Source organism: Oncorhynchus tshawytscha, linkage group LG03 (assembly GCF_018296145.1).
Source record: "Oncorhynchus tshawytscha isolate Ot180627B linkage group LG03, Otsh_v2.0, whole genome shotgun sequence".
NCBI classification, from domain to species: domain Eukaryota; kingdom Metazoa; phylum Chordata; class Actinopteri; order Salmoniformes; family Salmonidae; genus Oncorhynchus; species Oncorhynchus tshawytscha.
Genome location: NC_056431.1, coordinates 18,781,133 through 18,799,403, shown reverse-complemented (window position 1 = coordinate 18,799,403; position 18,271 = coordinate 18,781,133).

Sequence of the window (18,271 nt, the reverse complement as noted above, 5' to 3'; positions counted from 1 at the left end):
TGTGGAGGTAATAGGGTCAATGTAACAGACCTAGTCATCACCCAATGTTTTGGAATACACGTGTCACTATTGACAAGTAGTTTTGCTAATGGTTTTGGATGACAGTATAATAAGGATGGTACAACACATTCACCAAATGCATTGGTTATTGCTCAAAGCCAAACCTCTACTGTGTATTTGTGTGCCATAGTACTAGTTGGTTACATATCGTGACAATGAGGTTTGAATACTGATAAAAGGTTTTTCAGTTTGGGGCATAGGGCTACATGTTTTATGACCATGTTAACCTTTGACAGATCTTGTGGGTTTTTTTTCAGCCAATGAGAGTGCTGATTCTCGATCATAAACTACAGTCAAGGTTACCGGAGGACATTTTGATGAAGTGAATGCTGGTGATTCACCACCACAGGTTATTTCTTTAACGTGTAATGTAACAGTATAACTTTAAACCGTCCCCTCGCCCATACCCGGGCGTGAACCAGGGACCCTCTGCGCACATCAACAACAGTCACCCAAGAAGCATGCTTACCCATCGCTCCACAAAAGCCATGGCCCTTGCAGAGCAAGGGGAACTACTACTTCAAGGTTTCAGAGCAAGTGACGTCACCGATTGAAACGCTATTTAGCGCGCACCACCGCTAACTAGCCAGCCGTTTCACATCCGTTACACTAGCCTTAACCATGTGTTTGTAGTTTTGGTCAATGGAGAGCAGTAGGCCTGTACCTGTCTCGTGCTTAATTTGTTGTTTCCTAGTGTTTTTATATCATAAGCTATGTTATAAACATCATAAATACATGGTTGGAGGTAGTCAACCTCAACAGCACATTGTTGGTAACACTTTATTTGATGGTAGTTTCCACTGGTATTTACTAGGAAATGTGTTGTATCAACTGGTACTTTTTGTAAAATATTAAACTATTGGTTATTAACTTGTACCAAGTGGTGCCTATGGTGTTTTATTTTAATGATGGTTCATGGGTTATTATTGTGTTAATTACAATGTTGCCATGTAATTCCTATAAATAACTGTCCATTGTTATACCATCAAATAAAGTGGTAACCTTTATTTTTTACTACATAGTGTAGCTGTTGGTGTAAATCTAAATTAACAACTGTATAAAATAGGATGTTATGACGTCATAAACCAAAAATACTTGAGTTGTATTCAATTTAAGAAATTAAATGGATTAAGAAGTGACCATAGCTTCACATCTTAACTGCTTTCAATATGGATTATAATGGTTTCAGCTTGCAATGCAGCATGGTTTGTTTTGTACATCTAGAAGCTTAGGTGGTATCAGGTGAAGGTGACTGGAAAATAGGTAAATAGTGAATGCATCACGTGAAAATTTCACCTGAGTACTGTCCAACCCTAATCCCTAGGTGTGTGTGTTTAGCAGTTTGTTTATTAGCATCTCTCTAGTTTACATGGAGGTAGTTTTCTCATCGGTAACACTGATAACTTTGCTTCCTGGAGCGCTCCCACCCATGGGAGGGAAATAGATTGAGGGAAAACAACAACCCCAAAGACCACACGTGAAAGACAGTCAATAAGGAAACAGTAGTTTCATTGACCCCCCCACTTACCTAGGGAACAGAGAAACTGAACACCACTGTCTACTATCGTCATCCTGCTACTCAACCAAAGTTGTATTATTCATGTGAACAAGGTATCAAACCCCGGACGTATTTCACAATTTAATGCCCATATCGATAATTAAAGCTCTATTTATGACGCGAGTCTGTGCCCTTTCAAACCAATTCCATTCAATCCCACACCCGCACACCCTTTCTGTGGGTAACTAATCCTATGTGATTCCTGAATTGAGTTGAGTTTATCAAACAAACATCCCTGAGCAGAATCTGCATACACTGCCCGTCCAGTTTTAGAACACCCACTCATTCAACTGTTTTTCTTTATTTTTTACTATTTTATACATTGTAGAAAGTAGTGAAGCCATCAAAACTATGAAATAACACATATTGAATCATGTAGTAACCAAAAAAGTGTTAACCTTTTGCCTTTGACAGCTCTGCACGCTCTTGGAATGCTTTTCCAACAGTCTTGAAGGAGTTCCCTCATATGCTGAGCACCTGTTGTCTGCTTTTCCTTCACTCTGTGATCCAACTCATCCCAAACTATCGCAATTTGGTTGGGGAATTGTGGAGGCCAGGTCATCTGATGCAGCACTCCATCACTCTCCTTCTTGGTCAAATAGCCCTTACACAGCCTGGAGGTGTGTTGGGTCATTGTCCTGTTAGAAAAACAAATGATAGTCCCACTAAGCGCAAACCAGATGGGATGATGTATTACTGCAGAATGCTGTGGTAGCCATGCTCGTTAAGTGTGCCTTGAATTCAAAATAAATCACGACAGTGTCACCAGCAAAGCACCGCCACACCATAACACCTCATCCTCCATGCTTTACGGTGGGAAATACACATGCGGAGATCATCCGTTCACCCACACCGTGTCTCACAAAGACACAGCGGTTGGAACCAAACATCTCTAATTTGGACTCCAAAGGACAAATTTCCACCGGTCTAATGTCCATTGCTCGTGTTTCTTGATCCAAGCAAGTCTCTTCTTCTTATTGGTGTCCTTTAGTAATGGTTTCTTTGCAGCAATTTGACCATGAGGACCTGATTCACAGTCTTCTCTGAACAGTTGATGTTGACATGTCTGTTACTTGAACTCTCTGAAGCATTTATTTGGGCTGCAGTTTCTGAGGCTGGTAACTCCAATGACCTTATCCTCTGCAGCAGAGGTAACTCTGGGTCTTCCATTCCTGTGGCGGTCCTAATGAGAGCCAGTTTCATCATAGCGCTTGATGTTTTGTAGCGACTGCACTTGAAGAAACTTTCAAAGTTCTTGAAATGTTCCGTATTGACTGACCTTCATGTTAGTAATGATGGACTGTCATTTCTCTTTGCTTATTTGAGCTGTTCTTGCCATAATATGGACTTGGTCGTCTGTATACCCCCATACCTTGTCACAATACAACTGATTGGCTCAAACGCATTTAAGAAGGAAAGACATTCCGGAAATTAACTTTTAAGAAGGCACACCTGTTAATTGAAATGCATTCCAGGTGACTACCTCATGAAGCTGGTTGTGGAAATGCCAAGAGTGTGCAAAGTTGTCATCAAGGCAAAGGGTGGCTATTTGAAGAATCTCAAATATTGTCACGACTTCCGCCGAAGTCGGCTCCTCTCCTTGTTCGGTCGGCGTCACCGGTCTTCTAGCCATCGCTGCTCCACTTGTTATTGTCTTGTTTCCCCACACACCTGGTTTACATTCCCTAATCACACTACATATATATTCCCTCTGTTTCCCCCATATCTTTGGGTGGAATTGTTTTGTTACATGTTTCGTGTTACGTGACAGGCTGGTTTTTCCCCTGGTACCGTGTTGAACCAGAGTGTGTTTAATTGTTTAACTTGTTGACTCTACCCATCCCGATATTGGGATAATTGTCATCAGCAACCGCTGAATAGCATAGCGCCATAGTCAAATAATATTACTAAAAAATATTCATATTCATGAAATTACAAGTGCAATATTGCAAAACACAGCTTAGCCTTTTGTTAATCCACCTGTCGTCTCAGATTTTGAAATTATGCTTTACAGCGAAAGCAATCCAAGCGTTTGTGTAAGTTTATCGATAGCACAGCATAACATTATGTACACTAAGCATTAAATAGCTAGGTCAGGAAAATCAGAAAAGCAATCAAAAAATCATTTACCTGTGATGATCTTTGGATGTTTTCACTCACGAGACTCCCAGTTACACAACAAATGTTCCTTTTGTTCCATAAAGATGATTTTTTTTATACCCAAAATACTGACGTTTGTTTGTCGCGTTATGTTCAGAAATCCACAGGAAAGAGCGGTCACGACAACGCAGACGTATATTCCAAATAATATCCATAATGTCCACAGAAACATGTCAAACGTTTTTTATAATCAATCCTTATATTGTTTTTAAAATATATATTCGATAATATATCAACTGAGTGTGGAGCTTTTTCAATAGGATGGGGAGGAACAATGGCCGCTTTACTCTTTTGCGCAAAACTCACTCTGAGAACCTCCACCTATCCACTCACGCAATGTGATCTTTCACGCTCATTTTTCAAAATAAAAGCCTGAAACTATGTCTAATGACTGTTGACACCTTGGGAAGCCATAGAAAAAGGAATCTGGTTGATATCCCTTTAAATGGAGGATAGGCATGCATAGGAACAGAGAGGTTTCAAAATAAGAGGCATTTCCTGTTTGGATTTTCCTCAGGCTTTCGCCTGCAATATCAGTTCTGTTACACTCACAGACAATATTTTGACAGTTTTGGAAACTTTAGTGTTTTCTATCCTAATCTGACAATTATATGCATATTCTAGTTTCTGGGGCTGAGAAATAGGCAGTTTCAAATGGGTACGTTTTTTAACCAAAAAAACGAAAATATACTGCCCCCTACACGCAAAAGGTTAAGTTATGCATTATTGTGACTGTTGTCGCGCTTTGCACTTTTGCCATTTTGGCTCGAAGTTTTTTGATGCAGTTGCGTCCATCTGTTACTTCTGCCAATTAAAGTGCGCGCCTGATCACAACTCTCCGCTCACCTGCACCTGACTTCTTACCAGTAGCGCACAGCCTGACAAATATAAAATATATTTTGATTTGTTTAACACTTTTTTTGGTTACTACATGATTTCATATGTGTTATTTCATGGTTTTGATATTCACTATTAATCTACAAAGTAGAAAATAGTAAAAATAAAGAAAAACCCTGGAATGAGTGTGTGTTGTTAAACTTTTGACCGGTAGTGTATTTGCAACTCGTTTTTTTGAAGCAAGTTTGTTTTGGTCTGGAAATATGCAAATGCAGGTACACACGAGCACATGTTATCAGCACACATTAATGGCATCAGTGTTTCAAGTTTAGCCTTCAGCACAATGGCTAATAGCTCACTCTTTTAAACAGGCACTACTAATAACAGCTAGGGGCTGCACCTGCAAAGTGAGGTACTGACTCTGACTTGTTTGGTACTGTACTTGCTGTTGGTGCCTTAGTGTGGAAATCTACAAGCTACTCTTATAAATCAAATGTTTACAGCTTGGCTTGTCGTGGTTTTTTCTATCTTGAATGGATCCAAATCATATTGTTTCATTGATGTTTACACTTTGGTGAAATTACATTATGTCAAAATACTCTACATGTGGACACTTACTCATCAAACATCTCATTCCAAAATCATGGGCATTAATATGGAGTTGGTCCCCCTTTTGCTGCTATAACAGCTTTCACTCTTCTGGGAAGGCTTTCCACTAGATGGTAGAACATTTCTGCGAGGACTTGCTTCCATTCAGCTACAAGCACTAGTGAGGTCGGACACTGGGCGATTAGGCCTGGCTCGCAGTCGGCGTTCCAATGCATCCCAAAGATGTTCGATGGGGTTGAAGTCTGGGCTCTGTGCAGGCCAGTCAAGTTATTCCACGCTGATCTCAACAAACCATTTCTGTATGGACCTCACTTTGTGCACAGGGGCATTGTCATATTGAAACAGGAAAGGGCTTTTCCCAAACTGTTTCTGCAAAGTTGGAAGCCCAAAATCGTCTGGAATGTTGTTTTATGCTGTAGCGTTAAGATTTCCCTTCGCTAGACCTAAGGGGCCTAGCCCGAACCATGAAAAACAGCCCTAGGCCATTATTCCTCCTCCACCAAACTTAACAGTTGGCACTATGAATTGTATGGCCTACCACTTTGCTGCTCCTATACATTTCCACAATAATAGCTCTTATAGTTGATCGGGGCTAGCTCTAGCAGGCATATATTTGACGAACTGACTTATTGTAAAGGTGGCATCCTATGACGGTGCCACATTGAAAGTCACTGAGCTTTTCAGAAAGGCCATTCTACTGCCAATGTTTGTCTATGGAGATTGCGTGGCTATGTGCTTGATTTTATACACAGTCAGCAATGGGTGTGGCTGAAATAGCCGAAGCCACTCATTTAAAGGGGTGTCCACATACTTTTGTATATATAATATATGATAAGAACGTGTCATCGCTTGCTTGTAGATTTTTCGGAATGAAAATATGTTTTTAGCATGTTAGACTTAAGTTGTTTGATGTGACCAGACATGATCTTCTTTACCCAGGGACACTGTTTCACTCTCTTTCTCTCTCTCTCTCTTTTTTCAACACAGGAATTCAGCAGATTAGCAGGTTCTTGAGAATGGAACCAAACAACCCAGGACAAGCAATATGGGAACAAAGTAAATACTTGAGGGGAAGAGAAACACATTACATTGCAGAGAGGATAGGCTGACAGATATACTAAATGAAAAAACACAAAACAGTTCTAACATGTAAAAGTCACCTAGGAGGAAAGTTGTAGATAAGGGGAGGGTTTTCTAGCAAGTGATGGTTCAAGAACATACTATCCCTGCATCCTATGTTGTTGACCTTGCCTCTAGATTTCAAGGAGGTGAGGGGAGGGGAGGGAGGTGTAGATAGCCCTTCACAGACTCTTGAATGAGCTGCCAAGAGAGAAGGTCAAAGAATCCCATGAATGAGAACAGAACAGAGTGTTTTTTTTGCAGGATCCCAAAAGTACATAGTGAAATGGAGCAATTATTTTGGTATGTTTACAATTTGTTCTCGAAGGGGGATCCTTCCTCTGTTAATTGATTAAAGTTGTATTTTTGCACAAGTATTTTCCCACTTTGTTTTGATATAGGAAAACACCCTCCTTTATGATCTGTACTTTTTATTATGGTCTGGTATTTACCCATCTCTGAACTGAAACCCGCCTTCAGGCGTTAACACACCTCCAGGGTTTTTGATCAACTTCTGGCTCTCCCACTCAGTGCTAGCTTTATTAAAGGCCATTGTGTTGGAGTCTGTAGACTGAGAATTTACGTCTACGTTTACAGAAAATGACAGGTTGGCTCGGGTCACCGCATGCTTTCACCTCCCACGCACAGTCTCTTAAGGAAGCGGCTCTCAAGTTTCAAACACACTCAGGCTTTTTGACACACTTCACTACACCCACACAATATTCAGTGTTTTACCTTACTGAGTCTCTGTGGCACTAAAGGCCAGTCTATGATTCACCCTAAACATTCCAGTGGTGTTATTATGGTTTGGATGAGTAAGCATAGACTGATGATCATGAGACTTCAATAGAACTGTTCTGGTGTGCTGTTGTCTGGTCATGTCCCCTTTTATAAATGGCTGGCCAACTCTTTGGATCTCTTTTTCTTCTGTCATAGTAGCAAAATAAAAATATCTCATATTCTAGCTAACATGTCTGCCTGGTAGTACTTTTAACCTATTTCAGCTCACATCAACAATCTTCAACAAATAAACTTCTCATTGTGTGTTCCTGGATTCATATTTACTTCCTGCTTTTTTTCACCCTTCCCCTCCATTGTCACAGTCACCTGTCTTGTCCTTGCCGTGACAAGCCAGTGACATTTGACACTGACAGTAAATATAATGTTCTTTTCAGAAATGTAAGTGTCAGTCAATATTCTCTCCCTCTCTCCACAGCCTCCACTTTTCTTCCCATAGGCGTTCTGTCCTTCTCCCCACTCCTTGCACATGATGTTTGCTTCCTCCTAAAACAAATTTACCCCGGCTAGTTTACCAGTAGGCAGGCATACAAGAGCAGGCTTGTCTGTGGTGAAGCCATATACCAGGAAATTAGATTTAGCACACACAGCTCCTCTCTCATCTGATGTGTTGTTGTCTTCTGGTTATGGCCCTTGATAAACCATGTTCAGTAACATAGTCTTCCCACTGAATAAGATGGACAGTATGTGTAAGCAATAAGGCCTGAGTAGGTGTGGCGTTTGGCCAATATACCATGGCTACGGGCTGTGCTTTCGCACGACGCAACAGAGTGCCTGGATACATCCTTTAGCCTGGTTATATTGGGAAAATATCACAAATCAATGAGGTGCCTTATTGCTATTATAAACTGGTTACCAGCGTAATTAAAACAGTACAAATAAATGGTATACGGTTTGATATACCGCAGCTTTCAGCCAATCAGCATTCAGGACTCGAACCAGCCGGAATAAAATAAGAAATAGCTTATTCTCTCAGATACTGTTTTTGTGACTGTTTGTTTAGTGAGTAGTGCTTGGAATGGTAAGTATGTATTGTAACTGTGTGGTAATGAAGTTTCTGTCCAGGCTGCCAGCAAAGCCAATGGAACTGTGTACTGGAGGAAAACAAGCTCTTTCATGTGTATTTGTTACAAAGTTTGGATTAGTGATTAGATTTGCAGGACAAATTCAATTAGGATGGATGTTTGGAGGCTAATTCAGTTATGAACCCGAGTTGAGGTTAATTTCAGTTCCTCGGAGTAGTACGATGATTTGGGCTACACTTGGGCTATGCTCACTACTTTGAATGTCTATATATCACACCCTTACATGTAAACATTAGTAATCAAACGAACTGCTGGCAATGCCGCTGCAATTAGCATCCTCTTTCAAGACCCAACATGCTCAATTCATTGTTGTTATCACCCGTTCTGTTTTGGGTATGGGTGGCAGGTGGAGGAGGGTTATTCCTAACCAGCAAGGTAGGAGCAGGATTAGTACAATGTGAGGTATAGTCTTGCCTGAGCTCATTGTTAGCTAGCTACATCTGGCTCTAAAATACAGTGTTCCCACGCCTTTCTCAGGAAAATGAGCTGTTTTTGCTTTGTAAGCACCTTAGGGAAAAACATCGTCAGCTGACACTGGGAGAGAGTCCTGAATCCTGTGAAGAGCAAATTGTATTGCATTATGCAGGTCCTGGTAGCAGACACCACGCTGTACTTACCCAAGGGTTTGGGAGGTGTTTGCTTGGAGTTTGACTTTGACAAAAAGTATTAGGTGTCAAGTCAACATATTCTGGATCTTTTAAAATGTTTCTATATTTTGCTTGTCGCATACTTTGTTGTTCACAGTCATGCATGTTGAAGTTAATTATAGCTGCCGTGGGAACGAAAATGATAAGGCATTCTAAGTATGTGGTAATGACGTTTTTCCCCCCCCCATTCCATTATCTTTACAGCATTAACAGTGACTGTTTCAGGAAGTCAGTGCCATATATGGCTAGGAGGAAGTGACTCCAGCCTAATCACTAAAAAATCTATTTTATTGATCGCATACACATATTTGTCAGTTGTTATCGCAGGTGTAGCCGAAATGCTTGTGTTCCTTACTCCAACAGTGCAGTTAAATCTAACAATACACACTCATTTAAAATGTAAAATAATGGAATTAAGAAATATAGAAATATTAGGACGAGCAATGTCTGAGTCCGGAGTATAAATACTGTATATACAGTACCAGTCAAAAGTGTGGACACACCTACTCATTCAATGGTTTTTCTTTATTTTTACTATTTTATACATTGTAGAATAATAGTGAAGACATCGAAACTATGAAATAACACATATGGAATCATGAAGTAACCAAAAAAGTGTTAAACAAATATATATATATATATATATATGATTCTTTAAAGTAGCCACTCTTTGCCTTGATGACAGCTTTGCACACTCTTGGCATTCTCTCAACCAGCTTCACCTGGAATGCTTTTCCAACCATCTTGAAGGAGTTCCCACATATGCTGAGCACTTATTGGCTGCTTTTTCTTCACTCTGCGGTCCAACTCATCCCAAACCATCTCAATTGGGTTGAGGTCGAGTGATTGTGGAGGCTAGGTCATCTGATCCAGTACTCCATCACTCTCCTTCTGGTCAAATAGCCCTTACACAGCCTGGAGGTGTGTTGGGTCATTGTCCTGTTGAAAACAAATGATAGTCCCACTAAGTGCAAACCAGATGGGATGGTGTATCGCTGCAGAATGCGGTGGTAGCCATGCTGGTTAAGTGTGCCTTGAATTCTAAATAAATCACAGATAGTGTCATCAGCAAAGCACCATTACACCTCCTCCATGCTTCACGGTGGGAACCACACGTGCGGAGATCATCCGTTCACCTACTATGCATCTCACAAAGACACAGCGGTTGGAACCAAAAATCTCAAATTTGGACTTCCACTGATCTAATGTCCATAGCTAGTGTTTCTTGGCCCAATCAAGTATCTTCTTCTTATTGGTGATCTTTAGTAGTGGTTTCTTTGCAGCAAATCGACCATGAAGATCTGATTCACACAGTCTCCTCTGAACAGTTGATGTTGACATGTCTGTTACTTGAACTCTGTGAAGCATTCATTTGGGATGCAATTTTTGAGGCTGGTAACTAATGAACTTATCAGAGGTAACTGCTGCAAACTCATGATAGCGCTTGATGGTTTTTGCGACTGCACTTGAAGAAACTTTCAAAGTTCTTGAAATGTTTTGCATTGACTGACCTTCATGTCTTAAAGTAATGATGGACTGTCATTTCTGTTTTCTTATTTGAGCTGTTCTTGCCATAATATGGACTTAGGCTATCTTCTGTCTACCAACCCTACCCTGTCACAACACAACTGGCTCAAAAATTAATTCCACAAATTACCTTTTAAGAAGGCACACCTGTTAATTGAAGTGCATTCCAGGTGACTACCTCATGAAGCTGGTTGAGAGAATGCCAAGAGTGTGCAAAGCTGTCATCAAGGCAAAGAGTGGCTACTTTAAAGAATCTAAAATATATTTTGATTAACACTTTTTGGGTTACTTCATGATTCCATTGGTGTTATTTCATAGTTTCGATGTCTTCACTATTATTCTACAATGTAGAAAATAGTAACACTAAAGAAAAACCCTTGAATGAGTAGGTGTGTCCAAACTTTGACTGGTACTGTATATATGTGATGGGATGTATAGACAGTTTAGACAGCCTATGGATAGATTATGTAGTATATCCTAATAATAGTTTATGTACAGCAATAGTTAAATAGGATTGGCCATGACTAAAATACAGTATATACATATCAAGTGGGAAAAGCAGTATGTAAACATTATTTAAAGTGACCAGTGTTCAATGACTATGGTCATAGGGCAGCAGCCTCTGGTGCATGGTAGAGTAGCCAGGTGGTAGCCGTCTATTGACGGTGACTAAAGTTCAGGGCAGGGTACTGGATGGGGGCTGGCTTGTTCTACCAGTTAAGACAGCTGGAAATCTGAAAAAGGTCCCTCGGTGGAATTGAAAGAGACATTTCCGAAAAGGGTAGAATGCGGTAAAACAGACCACTATTAGTGTGTGAGAGTGTACAGTTAGTTAGCGAGAGGTTTCAGATCAACCATCATGTCACATAAAGCTATGAGGTGGAGCAGAAAAAGTTAGTGACCCATATACCTACTTGGTAGTTGTGCTTTTACAAGAGGAAAGTACCCATGCTTGCCCAGAAAGTACCCATGCTTGCCCAGAAAGTACCCATTTTTCCCAGAAAGTACCCATTTTGCCAGGTGGTGCACAATCAAAGTATATTTGTGAGGAATATGGAGCGATTTCAGTGCCAACAGAAATTGTACTTGAATTCCAATCATTGTTTTTTTGTATTGGTAGAACAAGTGCACTGAAATCGCACCACAGAAGTTTAATTCTAAAACGCTATATTTAAGCAATACTGCCCGAGGAGGTGTGGTATATAGCCATTATAAATTTATTGAAACCATCAAGTGATATTTTTTGTTTTTGTTTTGTACTTTCACCCCTTTGGCTATATAACAATGTACAACAGCTAAGGGCTGTTCTTAAGCATAACACAATGCGGAGTGCCTGTACACAACCCTTAGCCGTGGTATATTGGCCGTATATCACAAACCCCCGAGGAGCCTTATTGCTATTATGAACTGGTTACCAATGTAATTAGAACAGTAAAAATGTTGTCATACCCGTGGTATATAATCTGATATTCCACGGCTGTCAGACAATCAGTATTCAGGGCTCAAACCACCCAGTTCATAAATATATTGAACATTTCATTTTACTGCTGTAATTACGTTTGTAACCAGTTAATAATAGCAATAAGGCACCTCAGTGGTTTGTGATATGGCCAATATACCACGGCTAAGGACTGTATCCAGGCACTCTGCATTGCGTCATGTCTATGAACAGCCCTTAGCAGTGGTATATTGGCCATATACCACACCCCCTTGTGCCCTATTGCTTAAATTGCTTTATTGTTTAAAGAAATTATAAAATAGATCCAATCATGGCATGGGGTTGTTCAATGACAGACATATATTTGTTTAAAATCTATCACTTGAGCTGGACGGTGTTTCCTCCGACACATTGGTGCGGCTGGCTTCCTGGTTAAGCGAGCAGTGCGAGGGCCTCCCGGGTGGCACAGTGGCTAAGGGCGCTGTACTGCAGCGCCAGCTGTGCCATCAGAGACTCTGGGTTCGCGCTCTGTCGTAACCGGCCGCGACCGGGAGGTCCGTGGGGCGACGCACAATTGGCCTAGCGTCGTCCGGGTTAGGGAGGGTTTGGCCGGTAGGGATATCCTTGTCTCATCGCGCACCAGCGACTCCTGTGGCAGGCCGGGCGCAGTGCACGCTAACCAAGGTCGCCAGGTGCACGGTGTTTCCTCCGACACATAGGTGCTGCTGGCTTCCGGGTTGGATGCGCTCTGTGTTAAGAAGCAGTGCGGCTTGGTTGGGTTGTGTATCGGAGGACGCATGACTTTCAACCTTCGTCCTGAGACAGGATAGTAGCTACTAAACAATTGGATACCATGAAATTGGGGAGAAAAAAGGGGTAAAAAAAAAGAAGCAGTGCAGATTGGCAGGGTCTTGTTTCAGAGGACGCATGGCTCTCGACCTTCGCCTCTCCCGAGTCCATAGGGGAGTTGCAGCGATGGGGCAAGACTGTAACTACCAAATGGATATCACGAAAAAGGGGTGACAGTAGAAAATATAAAATACATTTCTAACACCTGGTTTCACATCAGAGAGACAAATGTTTTGCTAAATGCTCACTATCAGAGAAATACACAGTCAAATGTAACATATCTACGTTTTTAATAAAGACATTTACAAATGATACATTTGTAACATCAATATATATATTATATATTTTATACTTCAATACAGTAATATGAGATCTGAATGTAAAACTTTTACATTTTAGTCATTTAGCAGATGCTCTTATCTTACAGTACTTTACAGTAAGTAGTCATTCATCTTAAGATAGCTAGGTGAGGCAACCACATATCACAGTCAAATTTACAGGATAAGAACATTCCACATGTACAATGGATATATAGAATAAAAGCATACACTTCTAAAATCTATGATTTAAGAATCTGATAACAGCAATATTTTACAGACACATGAAGGTACCCAAAAGCAATCATTTCTGATGGAAAAAACACAAATGTGAAAAATTGGTGTCTATAGCATTTTGTAAATAAACTCTTCAAGTGCTTAAGTACATCAAATGGTATAAAAACAATTCAAATATTGAGAATATTAATACTTCACCACTACTGGAAATTTTGACCAAATCGTAAAGACCAATTTGGTCGGTTGGACTCCAACATGAATTTGTGTTAAAAAAAAAAAGTGTTAAACAAATGAAAAGAAATAAGGGATATTCAATGGTTTGTGAGGAGCTATAAAGGACCATAATTGTGTATCCGTCTCCGGGTACAGCGCGGCACCTTTATCCCAGTGTTGCTGTCTGTTGTGTCATTTACTCTGACACTCTGCCAGATCCCATGTTTACAACAGCTGGGAGAAGGATCAGAGCTGTAAAAAAAAAGAAGAAAAAAATCTGTGTTGAGCCCCACAGTGACGAAATGTAAATGGGCAGATGCACCAAAAGAGCGGATGAAGGCTCTGCAAAGTGATTTGTCTCCAAGCCAAGGTGATTTGTGTACACATTCAAACCCAAGATTTCGATATGGTCTCAATAATGTTAATGTGTGTTGTGTTCCAGTCGTCAATAAAGATATATGGGTTTATGTCTTATATGAAGGTATGGGTTTGTGTCTAAGGGTTACCTCTTATCTCAAAGTTTTTAGTATCCAAGACCATACAGTACATGAACACACTTTATTGGCTATATATATTATACAGTAAATATAGCCAGACCTACACTGAGTGTACAAAATATATATCCTAGTATTGAGATTGTTAGAATCTTACATATCAACCAAGCTATTATGCCACGCTGCACCCATTAAAACAAACTAAGGATTGGCTGTCCAGGAATGGTTGAAATGTTCTTAAGTGAAAGATTGAACAAAGAATGGAGCATACACCTTCTTAGTCATGTGGCAGTCATACAGCTCCTTCAAATCACCTGCAGAGGCACGATGGTTTGTTTTTAGATTCGAAGTACCAGGATGTTTTCCTGGTTTCTTAATTGCAATGAAATTGTTCATTGTTGAATATACTCATAATTGTCTTGTGCAAATTTGACTAACGAGCTCTGCCTGAAATCCATCCAGCACTTCACTTGATTCATTGTTTTTATTAGTGATAGAGATATTTAGGCCTATGTGCTTTTTCAATTGTACCCAGGGCTGCAGATGGGAGTTACATGGGATTTATCTGGTGGGTAATGGTTAGATTTCTGTGGAAGTTTGGCAAGGTTCCACAGACTATTTTGCCGTGGAATATTTACATTCACAAGTCACACAGCCCTCAAACCCATGGAATTATGTTTACCCAATCAGTTAAGAACAAATTCTTATTTACAATGACGGCCGACCAGGGAACAGTGGGTTAACTGCCTTGTTCAGGGGCAGGACGACTGATTCTTACCTCGTCAGCTTCGGGATTCATTCCAGCAACCTTTCGGGTACTGGCCCAACGCTCTAACCACTAGGCTACCTGCCACCCCTAGTATTAACCCTCTAAAAAGGAACATAACATGAGCCGAAAATGTCATTTCTGTGGTCAGGTCAGGGTCTAATATCTATGACCTATGTACACTATCAGATGTAGATACAGTAAACATGCAATGTTTTTACACAACCCATCTTTCCCCCTAGTCTATGCCTGCACTGTCACTGTACCATATGTGCCCTTGAGCAAGGCTTTTAACCCCCCAACAACAACAGCTCCCTGGGCGCTCAGTGTGGCAGCCCCCCACACCTCTCCAAAACCTGTAAAAGCGGAAGACAAATGTTGGTTAGACCTTGTGTGCAATTGACAAAAAGTAATCTTCATATGACAGCACTGTTACCGTGCGTTGTTGTGCACGAAGGAGTGAACACGAGACCAGCTATGTGAGTGTGACAAAGACAAATATTATGGGAAAGGAACTTGTTTCAGCTTGTTTTCAGACTCATGGATGCCTAATGGAACCTTTGCATCACTGGACAAAGGAGGAACACTATGTCTCGAACAGCAGTTAGGAATCCAGCATTGGGCCGTGCCTGCATGGGGAGCATGCCCCGGCTTGCAGGAGGAATCTTACATAAGAGAGAGGCGTCGCCCCTTTAACAGACATTACGTGATGCTGAAATGACATGAAATGACATGGTCAGTTCATCCTCCAGCGTTAGGCAGTGGAGGGCACGTATGATGACATACCACTGCAGCAAAACAAACACCCTATTATTGGTGCTAATCATTCTTTAGTAAACCGTCAACATGTTTAATGTACTTATTCAGACACCGTAATCCTACTTCATTTCAGGGGTCATATGTCATGCTGCTACAGAATGAGGACAGTATTATGGAACTAAATGTACAGTGGTAAGGCGGACAGTTTGTTCCAGACAGAAGATGTGCATTAGTTTCAAAACATGGCGTAACAGCTCACCATGATGAGAAAATGAGGTCATGGGAATTTGGGGAGGATTGCACTCCATACCTTCATTAGCTTAACTTTTGCATTTTCTGTTTTGTTTTGTTGTTGTTTTCTCAATCATGACGTCACAATTTCACTTTCTGTGTTTCATTATTTAATTATATTTTGTATAGACTTGTCTCTTGTCTGTTATGTTGCTTTTGTTGATGTAATTTTCATATTATGATATCATCTGTTTTTGTGTGTATAACCTACTGGTGCTTTGCGCCACCGTCCTTGATAACGCATCTGATTTCCTACTGTATGACTATCGTGATTTCCATCTTTCTGCCTCTCTCTCCCTCTCACCTGTTGACTATTGTCAATATAATATTGTCTTTTAAGTACTTGAGAAGTGTGAGCTTATTAATTTCAAAGGCCAATAAGGTAAAGTGAACTGAAGTGAACAAACTGAATCCTATCCAACACATACAGTGCTTTCGGGAAGCTTGACTTTTTCCACATTTTGTTACATTACAGCCTTATTCTCCCAAGATGTTAAATCGGGTTCAAGTCCGGGCTCTGGCTGGGCCACTCAAGGACATTCAGAGACTTGTCCCGAAGCCACTCCTGCATTATTTTGGCTGTGTGCTTAGGGTCATTGTCCTGTTGGAAGGTAACCTTCGCCCCAGTCTGAGGACCTGAGCTCTGTCTGTACTTTGCTCTGTTCATCTTTCCCTCAATCCTGACTAGTATCCCAGTCCCTGCCGCTGAAAAACATCCCCCCCAGCATGATGCTGCCACCACCATTCTTCACCATAGGGATGGTGCCAGGTTTCTTCCAGAGGTGACACTTGGAATTCAGGCCAAATAGTTCAATCTTGGTTTCGTCAGAGCAGAGGATCTTGTTTCTCATGGTCTGAGTCCTTTAGGTGCCTTTTGGCAAACTCCAAGCGAGCTGTCATGTGCCTTTTACTGAAGAATGGCTTCCGTCTGGCCACTCTACCATACAGGCCTGATTGGTGGAGTGCTGCAGAGATGGTTGTCCTTGTGGAAGATTCTCCCATTTCCACAGAGGAACTCTGGAGCTCTGTCAGAGTGACCATCAGGTTCTTGGTCACCTCACTGAACAAGGCCCTTCTCCCCCGATTGTTCAGTTTGGCTGGGCGGCCAGCTCTAGGAAGAGTCTTGGTGGTTCCAAATTTTTTCAATTTAAGAATGGAGGCCATAGTGTTCTTGGCGACCTTCAATGCTGCAGAAATATTTTGGTACCCTTCCCCAGATCTCCGACTCGACACAATCCTGTCTCTGAACTATACAGAGAATTCCTTTCGACCTCAAGGCTTGGTTTTTGCTCTGACATGCAATGTCAACTGTGGGACCTTACATAGACAGGTCTGTGCCTTTCCAAATCATATCCAATCAATTGAATTTACCACAGGTGGACTCCAATCAAGTTGTAGAAACATCTCAAGAATGATCAATGGAACAGGATGCACCTGAGCTCAATTTCAAGTCTCATAGCAAAGGGTCTGAACACGTATGCACTATAAATAAGGTATTTCTGTTTTAATTTTTAATACGTTTTCAAAAATGTCACTTTGTCATTATGGGCTATTGTATGTCGATTGATTTATTGTTGATTTATTGTTATTTATTGGATTGTTTTATTCAATCAATTTTAGAATAAGGCTGTGGAAAAGTCAAAGGGTCTGAATACTTTCTGAATGCACTGTACAGCTACTTTAGGCTACTTTACTTTTCTTCTGATTTGTTTATAGTTCTATTTCATTTTATTTTTTTGGATTTCCCCTCTCTGTTTTGATTGATATAGTGGTTATTTTTTTCTCCCTCCACTCTTAATCCACATCCTTTCTACTGACAAACTACTTCTTTCACAGTGTACCAATGTTTTCTCTCTCCCTTGATTTCTCTCTGACTACTTTCACACTGAGTTTCCAGTAAAGTTCTTTTTCTCTGCCCCCCCTTCTGTGTGGCATGTGGTCTGGATTCCTACCCAAGGACTATTCAGTAGGGAGAACAAGGCCCCCCGTACGATCTGTTTTCCACATTCCACAGCCCTTACATCAGTCTGGCTGGAGGAAGGACGCTGAGGGGGTTCTTGTAATGCTGCTCAATGGCGCCTGTGTTACGAGAAGAGGCCCCTGACCCAGGCAGACCCTGTTAGTCTGCAGGAGCCTCTCAGACAGCCCACTAGCCTGAAAGGAGAGCCCACTCACAATACATTCAAATGGATGCTTTGCATACCACATGTTGTTTTCCAGTATAAATTGGGTGAGATCGTCTCGATCGTTAAAATGGATTATTCTATAGTCTGGGGAGGGTATAGAAATTCAGGTCATGTGTTTTTTTAAATGTAAATAAAAAATACATACCAAACCCTGCTAGGAAAACTTAAAGGAATAGCACAAATACTCCATTTTGTGCCTAGACAATTTGTCCTAAAGAGGTGTGTTTCGTGGTACATTCAAGCATACTGCTAATTCAGTAGGATTTAGAGCCACGGCAGATGCTGTTTTATATCAAGTTTTCCCTGTATTGCTTGAACAGA